The sequence below is a fragment of the Thalia democratica genome, chromosome 6 (genome assembly GCF_965202585.1).
Source record: "Thalia democratica chromosome 6, ktThaDemo2.hap1.1, whole genome shotgun sequence".
NCBI lineage: Eukaryota > Metazoa > Chordata > Thaliacea > Salpida > Salpidae > Thalia > Thalia democratica.
This window is the reverse complement of record NC_139170.1, coordinates 21,873,189-21,880,587: the sequence shown is the minus strand read 5'-3', so window position 1 is coordinate 21,880,587 and position 7,399 is coordinate 21,873,189.

Here is a 7,399-nt window from a genome sequence, read left to right as displayed (position 1 = left end):
TGTTGAATTAAGAACCTAACTGTTACTTTTTACTACAAAATATTTAATTTTATATTGTTTTTAAATGTATATTTTTTGCTAAAAAGGAGCTTGCGGGCCGCAAACTTTGACTTAAAGGGCCGCATTTGGCCCGCGGGCCGCAGTTTGCCGACCCCTTGTTTAGATGGAAGGTTAATTTTTGCACTGAAAAATTGTCCTTTACAAAATTTTATAAATACGTCACGATATGTATACTTTTTTTGTATTAATTTTTAGCACAGTGCAATTCAATTCGAGCTACAGCTGAGGATTAAAAAGAATTTTATCGTTTTTATGAAACTTATGTACTTTTTGTTTTAAATTCGAATTTTTGCAATAAACTATTTAAAAGTCCATTAAGTGGGCTCTGTGAAAGGTGATTTAGCTTATCTAATCATTTTATTTTCTATATATATATATATAATTTTTCTACAAAAATCTTTGTAAAGAGGAACTTTCTAATAAGATAACATAAAAACAAATAAAAAAAGCTTTAAACAGTCTTGAAAAAATAAATAAGTTTGTTTAGGTAAAACTAAAAAGAAAAGAATGAACTCGATTTAAAGTCAGTAAGAATGTTAGACTCTGATTTACATAGATGGTGATATTCAAAAAGAAAATACAGAACTTAAAACAACTTGTTTTTCAAAAACATTTGAATAACCCTGTGATAAAAATTAAAAAGATTTAAAACATAGTTTTTTTTACTAAAACAAAAGTTAATATATCCTTATTTTAAGTTTAACACGATTTAGGCCTACTTTCGCAAATTTATAACATTATAAAATTATTTAAATATAAGTACTAAGTTAGTACTAATAATTAAAGTTTGTACTACGTTAGTACTACTAACGTCCTTTAAATATAGGATATTAATGTTAAACTTTTACAAACTTTAATTATTTCTTAACAGCACAAAATCCTTAGCATACAACAAAGTATTTTTTTTTAACTTCAGCTTCTTTTGCAGTTCAAAGATAAAAAGTTATATCTGTGTGACAATAATAAATACTTTTTAAGATCGAATTTTGAAGCTAGAAATACTTTTTGAATTTATCTAGTTATGATCTGATCATGTTGTTGAAACATTTGCAAAATATTAGTTTATTAAACCTTTAAAGTAAAATTAAATTTTGTAACTTAAGATGTATATGAAAGTATATTGGTTTGAAATATATGTATGTTATGTCAAACTTAAAAGTCTACAAGTAAACTGTTAAAATAAAATAGTTTAGGGAAACTAAGTGAATTCTTATAATATAACTCTAAAAGTATATCATTCAAAACAATAAACTTTTAGTAATTAAGTTGTATACAACTTTTAATAGTAATACAACTAGTAATTTAGTTGTATACAACTTTTACAATATATCATTAAATCACCATATTTTAGAAGTGTTTAAGTTTTGATTTAAGTTCTGCTTAATATAATGATTTAACTTAAATGAAAAAAAAAAGAAAACAACTAAATATATTGAGTTTACATGTTATTTCAGGTAAACTGTTTATTTAAAAAATGATATTTTTATATTCATCGTTTATTCATGTAATGTTAGAACTAAGCTTTGTGGAGTCTAGTTTTACAAATCATATTGATTATTATAACACTACATTTGTACAATCTTTTTATTTTACGTCTCAATTAAAAGGTACTGTTTATACACTTTTTATTTAGTTTAGTTTAAAAAAAAATTACAAATTTTACTTTTTTTTTGTGAAAAAATTATAAAACTTAGCTCATCTTTTTACTATATAAATAGCTTTATTTTTATTAGTATTTACGAAGATTATTGACATAAATAGTTTACTGAAATAAAAACTATGTTTTACTAAACGCTCAAATTTATTGTTTATAAAAGAACTGGTGCAAAAGTGGACTTTTCGGTCATCGAACTACTTACACTCATTCAATATAACTGCTGGAGCTAAATATAATAGAGAAACTATACTAGTATAAATTTTAAATTAAAGAAATACTTAGTTTTGTATTTTATTTGTACATTAACAAGAGTTTTAGGCACATAGTGTTAGAAAAAAAACTTTATTAAATAACAAGGTTATTAAAACTATTTTAGTTATATTTTATAAATTAATTACTTAAATTTAAAACTAAAGAACAAACAAGTAAAATACTATTATAGGAAGGTTTTTGAACGTATTTATATACCATTTTCAACTTAAAACTTAATAGATTATTCATTTTGTTTTATATTTTATTTAAAATACAAAATATTAAACAAAATGAATAATCTATTAATAATAAGTTGCAAATGGTATATAAACAAGTAAAACTTTATACTTTGTAAGTATTCGAGAAGTAATTAACAATTATATTTCAATCAAATCATGATTAATTAGTATCAATAACTAATAATCTTAAATAAAGCTAATTGACTAGCTACTATAAATAATTGCAAAATTGAAAAAACAATAGATAAAAACTTAAAAAAATCTAAATTAAAGCTAAACAAAACATTAAAAATAAAGGTTATAGAAATTTATATATCTTAGATTAGTAAACTAATCTTTATTTACACAGCTTCGTCTTAAAAGTATTAAGAAACAGACATTCTCAACATTAAAACGATACAAATTACATGCCTTACTTAAAAATGAGAACTTACTGTTGTCATAACAATTAGATCACTCTGTACAGATTAACTTACATAAAAGTAAATTTTAATTATTAAGTATAAATCTTTACTAATGTCTTAACATCTAACAAATATATAATTGAAAATTCTAAAAATCTAAACTGGACCAATATCATCTTAAACCAGCGGTTCCCAACCTTTTTGATGCCCCGCATCCCTTAAGTCTGTTAATTTGATCTCGCACCCCTAATACTATATGGTATAATTTTTTATTAATTAACTATCATTCCACTTCCTTATCTTTGACATGATTGAGTACTAATTAAATAAACTGTATTCTAAGAAAAATAAAAAAGTTAATTACTAAGAATTTTTTTTTCATAAAGTTTATACAAAGACAATGCTTCAGTCTATGACTTGTCATTTAGTTTTTTAAGATTTGAAAAAGTATTAGAAGTGAGGAAAAAGCACTAGAAAAGTAATAAATATTAGGCAAAAACTTAAAACTAAACTTTTTATACATTTTGTTATGAATATATGTACTTAAAAAATAAAAATCAGCTGTTCTAAGTTAAGCTTATGTAATCTTTTATTTTCGAAACTATTAGCAGCTAGGAGGTTTCAAAATAATAAAGGTTTGAGTTAAAACTTTAAAAATTAAAAGATGTTTAGTCTTAAGTTGTCAAAAGATATGTATAAAAGCAAATACAAAAAAAAAGTTTGTATGCTTACAACATAAATAATAAAAGTAGATTGAAAAAGGTAAACGGTTCAAGTTCAAAAAAGGAATGAATAGAAATAAAGGTGATGTATTGAAAAATTCTGCTGATTTATAAAAATTTGTTTCACTAAAGCTAAAAACAAGTTTTATTAAATGGTATAACACACAGAAATTGCTGAGAATTTTACAATTTACTGATGTTAAATCTTTAAGCACCACTTTCTGCACAACTAAGCTTAAAAAAATATTACATTATAAATGTAATAGACTTAACAGCTAATAAAATACCTGCTGAAGATACTAATTTTTATCTAAATATTTCAATTAAAATAGATGCTAGCTCATAAACTGTTTTTAACAATTAATGGCCAGTTAAAAAAAATAAAATATTTAAAGAATAAATGATTAAAATTAAAGGTGTAAAACTCTAAGAAAGCTTTACTGAAATTTTAATTATAAACTAACAGCTATTAATAGAAATAGTAAAATGAATTTACTTCTAGAAAAGCGCTCTTGCTCTATGACGTATTAATAAAATTTATTTATTCAGAAAATTAGCGCCAACTTCTTTTTATAACAAATTGTACTTTTTAACTTTATAAACTTTATCAGAGAGTGAAAATCTCCTTCTTTATCATACAAAAATGAAAAGCTATCTCGCACCCCCTGGATTGCTGCCTCGCACCCCCAAGGGGTGCGAGCACCCCTGGTTGGGAACCCCTGTCTTAAACCAATGTAATAAATACTGATTAGTCTCAAAAACTAATTAGTTATAATCAGTATACTAAAATATATGAATATAACATTCCTTTGCAAGTAGCTTAAATTTTATTTATTTCGTTTGATTTATAAGAAAATATGCCTCAGTTGAACTTGGAACATAAAAGTATAGCTTTGATTTCTAAAGTTATTATAAGTTTAAGTCCATAGCTTACTAACCTGATAAGCGAAAGATTTATGTCCATGTTTGCTACAAAGAATTGGTACAAAAATACATTTTTAGAATATCTTGTCAGAAGGTAATGTACTTTATCTTTATTAAAAAAGTAACAATTTAAGTTAAGTAATAAAAATCTAGTTCAATTTCAAACATAAAATTACCTAACTTACATAGAATTTTTTTTCAAAATTTAATCTTTTTTTATTGTTATTAGCCTTCTTACACTTCCATTATGTCTTTTTCATTAAATTTTAAATCTGCAAAATTAAGGACCTTGATATTATTATTGTTCTGCAAATAATTAATTTCCATTTAAAACAAAAATGTTCCTAGAACTAAACCTTTTGGTAACATTAATTGATATTAATTCCTAAATTAGACCGTACTCCCTAATATTCAAAAATTATTTAATTTTATTTAGACATGATTTTACCAATAAAAATAGTGTTATACTCTTATACTTTTTCTAGTAAAATCCTTACTTAGATCTAGTAAGACTGTAAATATCGCTTAACCTTTAAGAAATGTAGACAGAACTCCTCAAACAAACTCAGACGAAGCCAAAATAGTAGATGACCATCTCTGAATCCAAACTGAGAACTTTTTTTAAATTTTATATAAGAATACTATAAAAACGTCTGTATGTATATTTTTAATTTTTTTTAAACTAAATGAAACTAAACTACTTTACAAACGTCCTTACTACCAATTACAGTTTTTAGCAAAATCTCAAAAAGTTGTTTACTATAACTATGGTGGAAAGTTCCAATATGCCAAAAGATTAATATAAACTTTTACTGTAATTCCTATTTATTGCACTAATTAGTAATTCATTATTAATGCATGTAAATTAAAAAACTTGTCTTATTGAATATCTGATTGAGATTTTTAGCATATATACATACCTACTTTCCCTGAGTTTGACATTTAATTAGCAAAATGAAAGTTATAAACTTTTCATTCTAAAATACTCATTTTATTATTTTAGTAACATTTGTTTTCATATGCTTTTATATGATTGTACTACATCAGACATAATTCTGTACAAACTCATTAGTTCTTTTAGAGTTATTTAGTTTCTGTTGATTTTTAATACTATAATGCATAAAATCAAATCAGCTTTCAAATCTTTGTCCACCAAATACTTTAAATCGGAAGGAATATAAGTCTGGGTACGATTTTCTACTTTCTATTTATCTTTTTTTTAATATAAAAGTAAACGTAATACTTGCAAATATGTTAAATCAGACCTAAATCTTTTGTTTATCACCTTATTTGAAAAGTTATAAGTAAAAAAAAAATATTGTAGATACACTTATTACGTACAGCCTTCCGAGTGTAAAAAAAATTACGATAATAAAGTTATAAATGTTTTATTTTTGTTTAAAGTTTTGCAATTTAGTTAGTAAACAAAATATCTAGTTTCCATCTTTTTTTAGTTGCAATTAATACGTTTACTTAAGAATTTGTAAAGAAAATTATATATATTAAACTGAAAATCAAACCAAGATTTAGAGTCCGTCCCCTTAAAACCTCTTAATTGGAATCAAACAACAATAGGTCTAATGTCAATAGTAAGATCACTTGAGTTTTTTATAATATACTTTAAAAGTTTTATGTTATCAAATTGACTAACTGCTTTTTGGAAAATGGAACTACAACAATTAAATATAAAAACATTCTTAATAAGTATAAAACTGTTAAATTGTTTTAAACTATTATTGTTTATTGAACGATAAAAAAAAGCGCTCAAAAAGTTTGGTCTAAGGACCTGGTATACGAAAAAACCTTTCAGTTATCGAGTCGTACACCACATGCTTTTATAATTTCTTACGAGCTAAAAAAAAACTATTTTAAACTTTTGAATCTTAAGAAATAAAAGAATCAATAAAATAAAAGAAAAGAAAAATAACTAAGTTTTGTGTTTACTTAAAAAAGTTTTATTCATAGTATATGAAAAAACTTGTTCAATAACATAAAATGAAAATACAGTCTAAGCCTAAAACTTAAAAGAATAAAAAAAATATAGAGAACATTTTTAGACCTAAAAAATTAATTTTAAATTAATGTATAAAACGATATAAACAATACTAATAGCAGGCATGAAAATACTTGAAATATAGGTCAAAAGTTTTATAAAAAAGTAAAACTGTAATAAGCTTAAATATTTTTACATTAAACTTTACAAGTATGTTGTACCAAAAGTCTAACATTTTTATTTAACAATTTGATTGAGACACTTAAAAAAATGAATTTTACCTCTAAAGTTATACTTGAACACTAATGATGCAACCACGTATAACCCAATGTAGTTCAAGGAAATTTTACAAGATTTGCCGCAAGCATTACGAGAAAAAATTAATTTATTTTTAAGAATAAAACTAATTATATTCAAAAAATAAGTTTTTTTTATCATTTTAAATCGCATATGTAATTAATTAGCAAGTCTGTATGACTTGAAACGTTTAAGAGATAAACTATATACTTAATTAAGTTGTTAGTTGATTTGTTTTTAAGTGAAGAAAATGCAATGTTTTTTTTAGACTTTTGTGATGAAGAATATTTCCAGTACCCTGGAGATTCAAGAATTCTTATAAAATTTCCAAAAACACTCACAGGGTATTCTAATCGTTCAATAGAGTCATGCCCGGAAAGCAATAGTACGCTTTTCTAATAAAAACATTCTTATTACAGTGCTGTTACTAAACATAAAATAGTATTTCTACTAAAAAAACTCACTTTATAAAGAAACTCCTTGATTTTTCAAATTATAATAAACATTGAGAACTACGCTAGATTTTACAGTTAGATATTGGTCAAAAATAACAGTTAAGAAGTTTAAATTGCATTTACATGTTAAAAAAATTATTATGTAGGTATTCCATATGCAAGTTGCTTGTGTAAGTCAAATGGATTTTGGAGCTTTCCTGAATGGATTTCTTCATGTAATGTTACCTTAAATGTTAGTTTACTAAAATTAAATAATAATATAAATTATTAATTTAACGTTAGTTGTTGTAGAAAAAATGATTAAATCAACTTGCAATGCATTAAAAGTTTAGAAAACAGTTAGTCAGTAAAATAAATAATTTTTGTCTTCCTTACTTTCTTTTTATAAATTAAGTT